This window comes from Crassostrea angulata, chromosome 8 (assembly GCF_025612915.1).
Source record: "Crassostrea angulata isolate pt1a10 chromosome 8, ASM2561291v2, whole genome shotgun sequence".
NCBI lineage: Eukaryota > Metazoa > Mollusca > Bivalvia > Ostreida > Ostreidae > Magallana > Magallana angulata.
The window spans coordinates 41,075,217-41,087,987 of NC_069118.1; the positions used below are offsets into that span (position 1 = coordinate 41,075,217).

The following is a 12,771-nucleotide window of genomic DNA, read 5'->3' on the forward strand; positions in this document are numbered from 1 at the left end:
TAAAAATCATACAGTATTGGTTTCATGTAACATTAAAGCACAAGTACATGTTTTTACATGTGTTGCATAGGCTTAGCCCCCCCCCCCCCCCCCCCCTCCACTGGTTAGACCTAATCATTAGGCACATAGCAGAATAGAGGGTTCAGCCCCCCACTTTTTCTTCGCATGAAACATAATTTTTCGTTTGAAAGATTGAGAAGTTGGAGTCAAAGGTATACTACCCCCCCCCCCCTCCCAAGGTAAACTACCCCCCACCCCCACCCCCCCCCCCCACATAATTTTTTTTGGGAACTTAAGGTATACTCATCCCCCCACGCCCCTTGGATAAGGATTTTCATGATTTTGGAAAAATATGTTATGGCCGGGAAAGATGTTTTGTTTTGGAAGTATAGGTATAGGATTACTCCCCCCCCCCCCCCCCCCCCCCCCCACGGATTAGGATTTTCATGATTTTGTAAATTAGTTTTTTTCTCTTAATATTGCATCGGACGCCAGTGTGTTGTACATGTTAAATGTGCATGTTAAATATGTCATTTACTTACAGCCCATTTATTTCAGTGTCAGTTGCTTTTGACACAACATCATGACTGTATTTTCTTTGATATTGTTTCAGACCGCTGGATTTAAAGTACATATTTTAAAAAATCTATCATGTCCAAGGCATATGAAACCCCCTTCACAACAGAAGAGAAACAATTTTTATACTCAAAGTTGTATAAATTTAATGAATTAGATGGCTGTCATATATGGTACGGTGCGACAGACTCTGATGGATATGGCATCATAAGACCAACTTTCCGTCAGAAAAGACAAATTTTTACCGTTCACCGTCTTATGTATTATTTGGAAAATGATTGTCATTCTTTTCATCCAGCCTTCGGCATATCGGAGTATCAAGTAGCATTATTTCCTGGCTATTATGCTCGGGATCGCCCTTCAAAAAAAGCTAAAAACCTACCTGGAAGTGACGTCACATACCGTATAGATAGTGCTTCCATTGTGATAAACACTCATATTTTTTCTGGCGACATCGGGACATGAGCCCTTGTCGGTTATATGGTTATTGCGGTGTTAATAAATTTTCTAAGACGTGGTCTTAGTTGCAAGGTTTGTAAAGCCTTTGAAAACGAATTAAATCTACCAATGACGAAGTCTTGGTTTGAAAGGATTGATAATCCGTGCATTTCGTTTTACACATGGTTCATGTGGTTTTACAACTCAAGTTGTACAATACACGTTGTGTATTTGTTGAATGCACGATTAGAACACGTTGTGTTCAGAATTTTGTCGTGAATATATTTTACCGCAAGTTTTACAGTACACGTTGTGTATTGGTTGATAGTAAGTTTATAAAACACGTTGTATTCAGAACTTGGACTATTATATAAAAGATTTTACACCGCAAGTTGAATAATATACACGCTGTGTATAAATTAAATAGTACAGTACAATTAGAACACGCTGTGTTCAGATTTTTCTTATGGTTTTATTGATCTCATTATCAGGGATATAAATGAGACAAGAGATGGAATTTCTCTTAACTGCTGACTGATACTGGAGATAATTGGTTTACGACCCACAATTTACAAAATGTAATGCTCATAGTAAAATGACCAAAGGTCTGAAGTTTGAACAAAATAACAGTCGGCTTAATAATACAACTGTACTAAATCATGTAGGTGAAAGAAGATGTCAATTTAGAACATCTGAACAGGCTGATGCAATATTTTACATGAAATTAATGTTGGTTTATTGATCATGATAAAAAAAAAAGTATTTAAGGCATCAGTTTGCACATGGTTGAAATAAGTACAGCTGATGATATCATGAGTAATATTATTTGGTGTCATTGAAGGCCAAACAAGAAATTGCACGAATGAACAGGAATTTATTTTGCTTCTCAGAGTAATACATTGGCTGTGAAATGTTTCAATTCTGGGATGAGAAGCTTACGTATACGTATGTTTTCTATACCACATAATATATGGTGTTTTCAAGTTATTGTCACAGAAAAGATGATTGTCTACATTACATTTATTTATATTACATTGTACAGTCGAAGTTGTGCATGTTGTGAAGTTTGGAAGAAAGAAGCTTAAAATCTTGGAGAATCGTGAATTTTTTGAAAGACGTACGAACTGATTCATAAAATATTAGAGAATTAAATTGATCAATGTTTGGAATGGGTGCAAAAGACAATCCATGCAGTGTTTTGAATTGTATCAATTGTTTGTGCAGTTTTATTCAGATATAAAGTTTTAGTTAAGAGTTATAAAGTTTGACTGAAGTGACAGTGAATGTTGAAAACAGGAGTACCAGTATTGATTAAAAAATTTGAATGAAAGCCATATATATGTCTAAGTTAGTAATAGAGAGAAATCAAACAAACATTAGGATACTTGACTTGAAAAGTACTTTTATAAAATAAGTACATGTACCGGTAATTAATGTACATGTATTCAGTCAAATAATTAATGGTTTTACTATTTATTTGTTTTTTGCATCTATAATTATTACAAAAGTCATAAACCTGCACATCATTATATGATTAATGAGGATGATTTGAGGAACAAAGAACCAAACATTTATTGACTTAGATGATTTGATTTCAGACACCATACATGAATTTATTTTAAGCTTATTTAAATGAAGACTTCATGGAAACTAAGGCTTGATAAGTATATGACACTGTATGATATAAAGAAATGAAGTTGTTTGATACATTGCTGAAATCCTGAGATATAATACCAAAAGAAAAGGTTCAGAGTGAAAGAGGATCAATGTGGTCAGAATGAAAATCCAGAAATAATACAATGTTCACTATAACCCTATTTGTTATAAAAATAAACATTAAAACTTATTACCAAAGTATGGTACATGGTCAATTAGATTGAAAGGAAAGAGTACAGTATATATTAAAGAAAGAGACTATATGTGACCATCTTTTATTTCTATCCTAAGAATTTGGTGAATTAAACTTTTACCATATGTCAAGCAATTTATACCAAGACAAATTGTCAATGGAGATCAGTTGTTTTACAACCTTCCTCTTTAGGGGAAAATCCAGTGATAAGGATTATAAATGTAAAAATACATTTGTAATAGAATATTGCAATGGAAGAGATATAATTGAAAGGTAAATTGGCAATATACAGTTATAAGTTATTGAATAGAGTATTGAATATACGATATGAAACATGAGATTATGTTTGATTATATATTTAGAGACACTGAAATCTGATTTTTTGAGATTCTCTTTATACAAGATGGGTTACATGAGTAACTCTAATTTGGAATTACGATACACTAGCTAGCACCATGTTTACAATGTTCATATTGAGAAAAAGCAAAGAACAAACTGATTTCATACATTTATTATATACTTACCATATATGTATTAGTCGATGCATTGGAGTGGTTTCCAGTACATATGTGAATAATTATTGATTATTTCTTCAGAACTTATCTTCAGAACTTATCATCAGAACTGAAGTCTTCATGAAAAGACAAATGTTGCATGTATTTACTTGCTAATGGTGTTTAGTATATATGATACTACAAATTTAAAACAGATTTTAGAACGTTTCTGGTACATAATATTCAGAATTCGAATCAGAATAGATTAGAAAATATTAACTTTACAGATATATGTGTTAAGACATTGTGTGAACATTAAGGCTATGTAGTAGCTGCAACAGAAAATTAAAATGATGCGAAAAACTGTTAAATATTAAAGATGATTGAATTTCTTTTGCAAAAGATTGAGAAAGTTCTTTTTCTGTATTTTCTAATTGTGTCATATTGACTGAATATATGAATTAACAGGATTTATACTTTCGCTTACTTCATATTAATATGAAATTTGATTATAATAAGTTATTTCAAGATAGTGATTGTGTTTAATCATATCACTCGATCAAAGGACAAAGATATTATAGTACAATATTTACTATTGAAGAAATGTTTACTCATATTTAGCTGCTGGCATATGTAAATAATGTTACCATAGATATAACATATCTGATCATTCATAAATTCCAAGAACGATTACAGGGAACACATTTGTTCCTGTTTTATTTTTTGTCTCTTTGCCAGTCGGTGTATTAATGAAGACTAGGCAAATTACAATGCCCTACATTGTCTCTCTATAAACAAAGCTTAATCTGGGCAAGTTTTAATTGGGACAAAACTGTTTACAATCTAAGAAAATAACATGGGGCAAAAATAGTCCTGTTTATAGTTCCCAATTGTTGGTCTTATTGTGATTACATGAATATAGATATATTGACGACCAAAAAATGACATTACAAAGAACTTAATATTAGATTTCATATCTTGTCATAAATTGTTAATACACAAAAAATTAATGTCATACAATGTTCCCACTTTATAGGGAAAAGTTATATATACTCCATGAATATACATGTATATGTAAATAATAGATTGTTTATAATGATCCATATATTAGATTTATGGAAAATGAAATATGAATTCCATATTCTTTAAGAGAAAACAGTACCTAGCTAGAGGTTAAAATCTTTACATAGGTCATTTATATTAACTTATTTCATATTGAAGATATAATTATCAAATTTAGAAAAGATTGCAAGTTTTGAAATTATTTTTCTTAAAACTAATTAATTCATGCAGAGTTTGGTTGTACAGTGTATTAATATATCAAAATGGATGTGTTATGAAAGATTAGCATTTTGATTTTTGTATAAATACCACATACCAGGAAAGTCATAGATATTGATTTAAGAATTTTCAAAGGAAGGAACCTTGATGTTCCAAGACATCAGACAAGATTATACCTGACATCCTTCTGTACACAAGTGAATACTATTGCTTTTACTGATAATATCTAAGTTTCAAAGAAAACCTTACTGATCCTAATATATAGCTATATGAGCTAGACAAAATAGGACAGACATGTATATATAAATATGATTTTAGTTTATAAAAGAATGATTGACATATAAGTAATTAATGAAGAGTAAATATTTTTCTGATCAGAGGGTCATTGTACCTTAGTTATGTTGCAAAACTTAAATCATACATGAATATAATACTTTATATTCAAGGAAGAAAACATTTGTTTTCTACATTACATTGGAAGCTAGAAGATCATACATTTAATTATTTAATAGCTGTATTATACGTGTATATGTACCCTATATATCAGACAGTAAAATCTGACATTTCAATGAATGCAATTCATTCTTCTTTCTATTAACATCTTACAGACAGAAAATTAGATATAGTTTGGATTTTACAAACAATGTATTTTATCATATCACAGAGAAATGAGACAGAATGGTTTTAAAACATTATTTTCTGAGAAAACATTAATCATGCAGCCACAATATGGACAATTATTATAGAAATTGGTGGGGAAAATAATGGGTACATTTGATGTGTTTTGTGGCTAAGATGATAAAAGCAATTTTGTGTTTCCACATGATGAAACCAAAGTTGATTTATTAAAATGGTCTATGTTTATTTAAATCATTGATTGAGAATCTTCTCTATTTGGAAGGATTTTTATTTATTGTCAAATACTTTGAAGATGCTACTTGATACTCCGATATGCCGAAGGCTGGATGAAAAGAATGTCCCCCTCATCCAAGCATTCCCCCGGATGTGATGGATGAGGGGCATTCTTGGAAGACAGCCTGAGGCTGAGGAGTATCAAGGTTCCCTCCCTGTATGGGTTTTGAGAATTGTTTATCCCACCTCAAATAAAAATACATATTTGACAATAAATCTGCTTTAAAATTATGAGTGTTTATCACAATGGAAGCACTATTTATACGGTATGTGACGTCACTTCCAGGTAGGTTTTTAGCTTTTTTTGAAGGGCGATCCCGAGCATAATAGCCAGGAAATAATGCTACTTGATACTCCTCAGCCTCAGGCTGTCTTCCAAGAATGCCCCTCATCCATCACATCCGGGGGAATGCTTGGATGAGGGGGACATTTTCATAACATATCATATCATGTTTCCCACTTATGTCATTACAAAAAATGTATGAATATTCAGCATTTATCTCTGGAGCCAGGAGAAATTAATGTCCAGCGCAATAGCTGCAGACAGTCAAAGACATGCTGCGGGCATGATGGTTTTAAAAATTGTATTTTTAGGTAAGCAGAACACAAAAAAATGAACTCTGTTTTTGTTTGGTTTTTTTTTCTGTTTTATTAACATTTAGTGTTTGTTGACATTTATTGCATAGTTGTGAATTTGTACCAGTTCATTACATGCATTTGAGTACAAGGACCCTTGTCTAATTTTTCGATTACTTTTTCTACATTTTGCAAGATACCGCTGTATTTTGTACTTTGGTGTCTTTTTCCTTTGCGAATGGTACAAAGCTAATATATCTTTTCGAGTCATATAACAGAAAAAAGGGGCGCATTTTGAGAAATTAAGACCAAGGGATTTTGCTAACAGTACGGACGACTTCCCAGTTCCAAATGTGGATGAATGGCATGCTGAGCGACATAGTCCATTAAAATTTCTTGAGAACAACACAGATTTTGGTGCATATGTAAAAACTCTGTGATGCAAGCTCTCACATTGATTGGTTGTATATAGATTAGCAATTTTATTCAAAATTTCAGTTGTCAGGGACTTATTCATAACCGATTCCAGCTTGCGGCGGTCTTCTGTGACCAGACTTAAGTAACTTCCATATGGAAGATACTGAGTACTGAAGGACTCCAGGTGAGCATTGCAGGCCAGGGATCTCTCTGCACAATAAGTGTGGGATCCACTGAAGCATGTCACAATGTTCTTCATAGCCATCAGTGCCCTGGTCACAAAAGCCCCCTCTGCTGGGTACTTCTTTTTAATTCTGACTAGTTCGAGTCTCACTCTCGACCGGATACATGTTGCCAATTTTTGGCGAAAGATGTCTTGATCGTAACCGGCCGGGAGTTTTAAGAACTGTATGGATTTCACTTTTTTCTGAATTGTGCGTAGTCGGTGAACAAAACATTGGAAGTACTTGATAACGATTTCATTTTTTTTCCCAACTTCTCTAACAACCTTGCTGATTTGAGAGCTTGCATCACTAGTTAAGGATTTTATGGATACAATTTTGAGATCATGAATCTTTTGCAAGTTTTTAGTGGTCAGTTTTGATTCACTGGAGGAGATAGACTCATCAGGTTTGTAGGTCAGTGAACATTTGTTGTTCTCATGGGTACACATGTTTATTTTTGAACACAGTTTGCTCGCAGTGGCCATTGCAATTGGGAGGTTAAGACCAGTTGTCTTCTCAATCACCGGACAGAATGATTGCGTGCCGGCTTCGTACCCAGTTTGGTTACGGTTGTTGAAGCACGTGTCCGTTTCGACATCAATGTTGTTTCCCTCTCCGATGAAGGTTGCCACTTGGCCGGCAAACTTCTGATTCTCAACCATGGATTTTTCATTTAGTTCTATCATTTTTTCACATTGCTTATTGATTTTGTTGTTGATTATAGTTAAACTGGGAGCACGAATATCAAGACAAGCCATTAACATCTGAACGTCGGTTCCTCCCATTTTGGATTTAACGGTGGCCATAGAAAGGCCTTCATTTAAGCAGCCTGCGGCGGGACCTCTTTTGTTGCTTGTACACTCGGTGTACAGTTTATGCACACCGGTATCAAAACCACAGTTTGTGCAGCTCGCCTGCAGACATACACACAATCCTTTTCGCTTAGCAATTGCCACATTGAAACTGTCTTGTCGCCTGCAGTTATGGCTAATGCTTGATTTAATGAATTCTTTTAACTTACAGAAGTTAACAATTATATTTTCTGATGAATTGTCTAACGGTTCATCCTCTTTTCTTTCATGTTTAGGTCTTAGCTTTCCTTGAAGGGTATTTGGAGGACCCTCATACTTTAGAATTGAAGCGTCATAGATTGCTTTCTCCGGACGACACACAGGGATATTGACAGAGGTGGACTCCGTGCAAGGAACACTGCTGATAGGCTGCTGATCCTTATTCCAAAGTAGGTGTCCCTTTAGAAATGTAGTCTTGCGTGTTTTCTTCTTTTTGCCTTGCCTGTGTCTATCAGTTCTAGGCATGTTGAAAATCATTTAACAGCATAGTCCCTCATTCATGATTGTTTACATTGTGATGATACATGTATGTGATTATGACGTCATGTATATTGTGACATCATCAATGCATTTGCATTGTGACGTCATAGCATGTCATCAATCAATCAATCAATATATATATATATATATATATATATATATATATATATATATATATATATATATATATATATATATGTATATGTACATGTATATACATGTATGTGTATGTGTATATACATGTATGTGTGTGATGACACTCTATGGACATTTGAGGCATTCTCTTATTTCAACACAATTTCACATAGAATCATCACTTATGTGTTCATAATTGAACAAATGTAAATCTAAAACAATAGAATGTGTAGTTGGAGGAATTATTTAATATGTACTGAAGCATGTCATCAATATTCACACATGCAGTTCAATTCACGGTGTTCTTTTTATTAGATAAAATGAGATAATGTGAGTTGATGGTCGGTTCTGAATTCTTGACTGTTCAGTCTTGTTTGTTGGGTCAGTCAATGTCTTGGACATGTCGTACTAAAATACCAATTTCTCGGCCATTTCTTGACTATATTGAATGCTGCATACACCAAAATGTTTGTAATTTTGTCCTCTTTGCATCTAAGCATTGCAAAGTAGCATACAGAAATGTTTTATTTCCTTTAAGGTAGCTAAATACAGTTTCGTATAAAATCCAGGGGGTTTTTCCCCAGTGAATAGCATGATGGGTAGGGATTTTCCTGCTATTTTTGTGCGGTATACATGAAATAATTTCTTTTTTATTTTCAGTTGCATAGAATATAGTCTTATCTTTAGAATAGATGTAAAAAATATGCAGAAATGTTTTTAAAATTAATTTTGTGAGTCTCTGATATAGAGGGAGGTAACTCGATAAACATCCGGATTTTACATTTGCAGAATTTCATGTCTTGAGTAGCAGGTAATATAGCTCTTTAAAAAGCTGGCGAATGTACCCTAAAATAACATGAAAACAAGACTTTAAGACTTGCTCTGTGAAATGCTTAGAACTTGAAATGGCTGATTTGGTTGCAATTTTGTGTTAGGGGGTGCTAAAAAGGAATGGGTGTAGAGCAATTTGGGGCATTATCTCCCATATTTACCCCATATTTCCATCGTCTAATACACCTTCTTATTTATTGATAAATGTGTTATCTTTTAATATTTACAAAATTCATCATTTTATCTTTCCTTTGATATATAGATATATATGTAACACATTTTAACAACATTTCTTTATAGGGGTCAGTTTTGCTTGTCCCTCATGTAATGACGTCGCGATAACGTCATATAGAAAACTGTGTTTTGCACCCTTAACAGGACAGTTCTGTAAATTCCCAGTAAAAAGTCAGCCATTTTTAGCAAAGCACTAAGAGAGTGCGAGAAGTTCTTGGATACAGTGGAAAAAAATATCTAACAAATGTGTATGTTTAGATTGTTCTTTTTCTTTTATCTTTTTTCCAGAACACTGGTCAATAGAGATCACTTCACAAGCCAGCTCTTTGCAATGGCAAGCTCCACAAGCTATAAAGTGAACTCTAAAGATGCCCATGAACATTTTTAACTAGAACTGTCCTAATGGGACTTATACCTTTGCAGGGCTAATTTCAAATGAACAAATATAAATTTAATTAAAGTAACCAAAGTACATGTAATTGAATATTAACGGTTAAATGTCACATGAATAAAACAAACAATTCTAGAAAAATAAAAATGCTTTTTAGTAAAAAATGTCAGAACTTCATGCGCTGTAAATACATGTACATAATGTAATACATTTACAAATACCTGTATCCATGCAATGATATTTTTCCATTTTTTATAGAGAAATATGATTTTTATCTGTCAGTCTTGACAAATGCAATTTGCCATTTCAAAATTTTCCTTACTTTCTCCTATTGTATAATGCAACTACATGTACTTATCTCATATAATTGATCCAATAAGGCTATGATGTAATAGGTTTCTTTGATGAGATTGTTATGTTAACTTGGATAAACTTGCAAACCATTATCATTTGCATTCTTCCAATTTTTAAATGTAAAAACGAGTATTTATATAATAAATTATTTTTTAAATGCCAAAACACTACATTGTACAATCGTTATGATCAATGATTTTTAATTTCATTTACATTAATTCCCTGTATAGTAACTTCATCAATCTATTTGACTACTAAGTAAAATAAGTTTAAACAGCTTCTAAGACTCACTTTTCAAAATAATTTATGTCTTTTAATGATATGATTGATTTCTTTATGTTGAAACTTTTGGTCTAAATGAAATGGTATAACCCACAAACTGTTGCTCATCTTAGAAAATATCAATTTTCCCTAAACACATGCTCCATCTTAACCATGGCTCAGCTAGATAATGCCTCCCTCAGAACAAATAAATTCAGCAACACTTGTCTTTGATGTTGTGAGTTGATAAAATACAGATAAAACATTAATGAAATAAGGACAAACATCAATATATTCTAGAGTGTTTACTATTGATTAATTAAGAAAAAATTGTAAGGAACACCACCCTTACTCTTCAACATCATGCAGTGTAAAATATATAGGACAAGATAAAAAAAAACTGTCAAAAAATGATAAAATCTTCTCTGATCTTAATAAAATTGCAGGTGCACATCTTCAGATGGTGTTTAACATATTGTAAATACAAATTTCTGACTACTGCATGCAGTAGTAAAAGTCTATAAGGGGCAAAATTGTATCTACAGACAGACAGACAGGGTGATTCCAATAATGATTATACACCCTAACTTCGTTTGTGGGGGTATAATAAATAATAGAGTAATTGATTATCTAAGCAAGGCAAGTTTACAAACAATCTGATTAAATTCATCTGTTCCAATAAACACAAATCTTGAACATCTGAAATATGCTTAGAGGTCACCTCCGAACGACCCGAGAATCTAAATTAAAAAATAATGTCAACCTTATTAAACTATTCAAAATTTGTCTTTCGTAAATACTGTTGGGAGATTTACTAACAATATACAAAAAGATGCTCATGTATTTGAATGCTCTAAAAACCTTTTCAGTTCAGATTTTAAATGGCTACAGAAACAAAATAAAACATATACCATGCACATTTTGCACAATTATTTACATACTTTCATTTTCCTTGGAGTTGAGACTTTTCTCAAAGAAGAGGCCACCCGTATAAATGCTAATAGTAGCTCAAATTTTAGATGATCTATAATTTGGTTAACTAAAAGTTTTTGGTACCTGATCTCCAAACGAGTTGTTTCAGATGTTTGAGAGCGATAGTATCTAAGAGAACTCTGCTGATTTTAATTGGATTGGTGGCAAAAGCCACTGAAATTATGAGATTTTGATTTTCGTGATGAATGATTTCATTCTGCATGAATATATTTTAAAACTTTAATTTTCTGTGACAAAAAAGATGCTTATATACAAGTACTTTCTGAATATAAAAACTTTTTAAAATTTACCTACCTTGTAATAAATGTAAGCTTGTATAACAACTGGCACCATGGCTTGAAAAGCTAACCAGGCTTGCCAGACTGCATGCAAAAACAGTGATATGGCCAGGATGGCTAGCACTCCTCTTGGGATTGACCCTTGGACATTGCTACTTTGACCTTCATCATCATCCATACGATCAGCCATTCTGAAAGGTTAACATGGTTAAGCTTAACATTTATTTAGATACTTGACTTTATCACAAGTTGGATAATCACTTAAATCATTTTAATTCAAGGTGGCTTAATTAATTTTTGCAGATTATGGCATTCCCCCTCACCCATAAATCTACATCACTGAATACAGAACTATTCATTTATGATACAACTAAAGCAACTAAATTAACCTAAAAACTTGTAAAAAGAAAATTACAATGCATGAAAACTCGACCATATAATATTTAATGAGTGCATAGTAATTCGTCAAATCCAATTTTCAACTAAAGCATCACAGACATATCAGAAGAGAAATTGGCTACGAGGCCAGCAAGTAGTTCCTTAAAAATATGTTTATTTGGAATTGACGCCTGGGGGTTTCTACACCCACGAAGGAGGGAGGGATTTTTTTTTTATTTTTTTAAACCTGAAGTTTAATTAATTAGAAATTGGTAAAAATAAAAATCCATATAAAAAAAAAGTTTTTTCTTTTTTTTGCTAATTCAATTTAATCAGCTTCAATAAGGCGGGAGGTAATTCCAAACAAACAATAATTTTATTTTGCTCTGATTTATAGTTAGCTCTTAGGAATATAATGCAAAAGAACTAAAAGATAAGGCCCATTACATTTCTTTTGTAACAATTTCATATCAAACAATTCTTGGATTATTCATTATCAACAAATGTGATTGTTATTCCCATATCAGTATATCATTATGACTATAGCCTGAAAACTGGCAATCTCAGTTCATGTTGTTTGAAAGGGTTCTATTGCACTCCTGATAAAAGATATTGCCCTCTTGAAACAAAATATTCACCCACAAATCATACAATGATCATGCAAATTATTAAAGGTTGAAATGAGCATGGGTTTGTACTCGTGGGTTTCCTGTTACATGGGGAACATTATAATTCTGGTAGTTTGCCCTCAAGCCATGTAATATATTATTATTTTTCAAACTTAGGCCTAAAACAAGGAGCTAATGGGTCACATTGCT

General features: G+C 32.7%; 1 long non-coding RNA gene and 1 pseudogene across 1 annotated transcript in view; both read right to left on the bottom strand.

The window, feature by feature from the left end:
• The window catches only part of LOC128161309 (uncharacterized), a 51,253-nt gene that overhangs the window by 22,522 nt on the left and 15,960 nt on the right, over positions 1-12,771 (bottom strand). The gene's annotated exons all lie outside the window — the stretch shown is intronic.
• On the bottom strand, positions 6,866-8,360 carry LOC128161307 (uncharacterized; annotated as a pseudogene).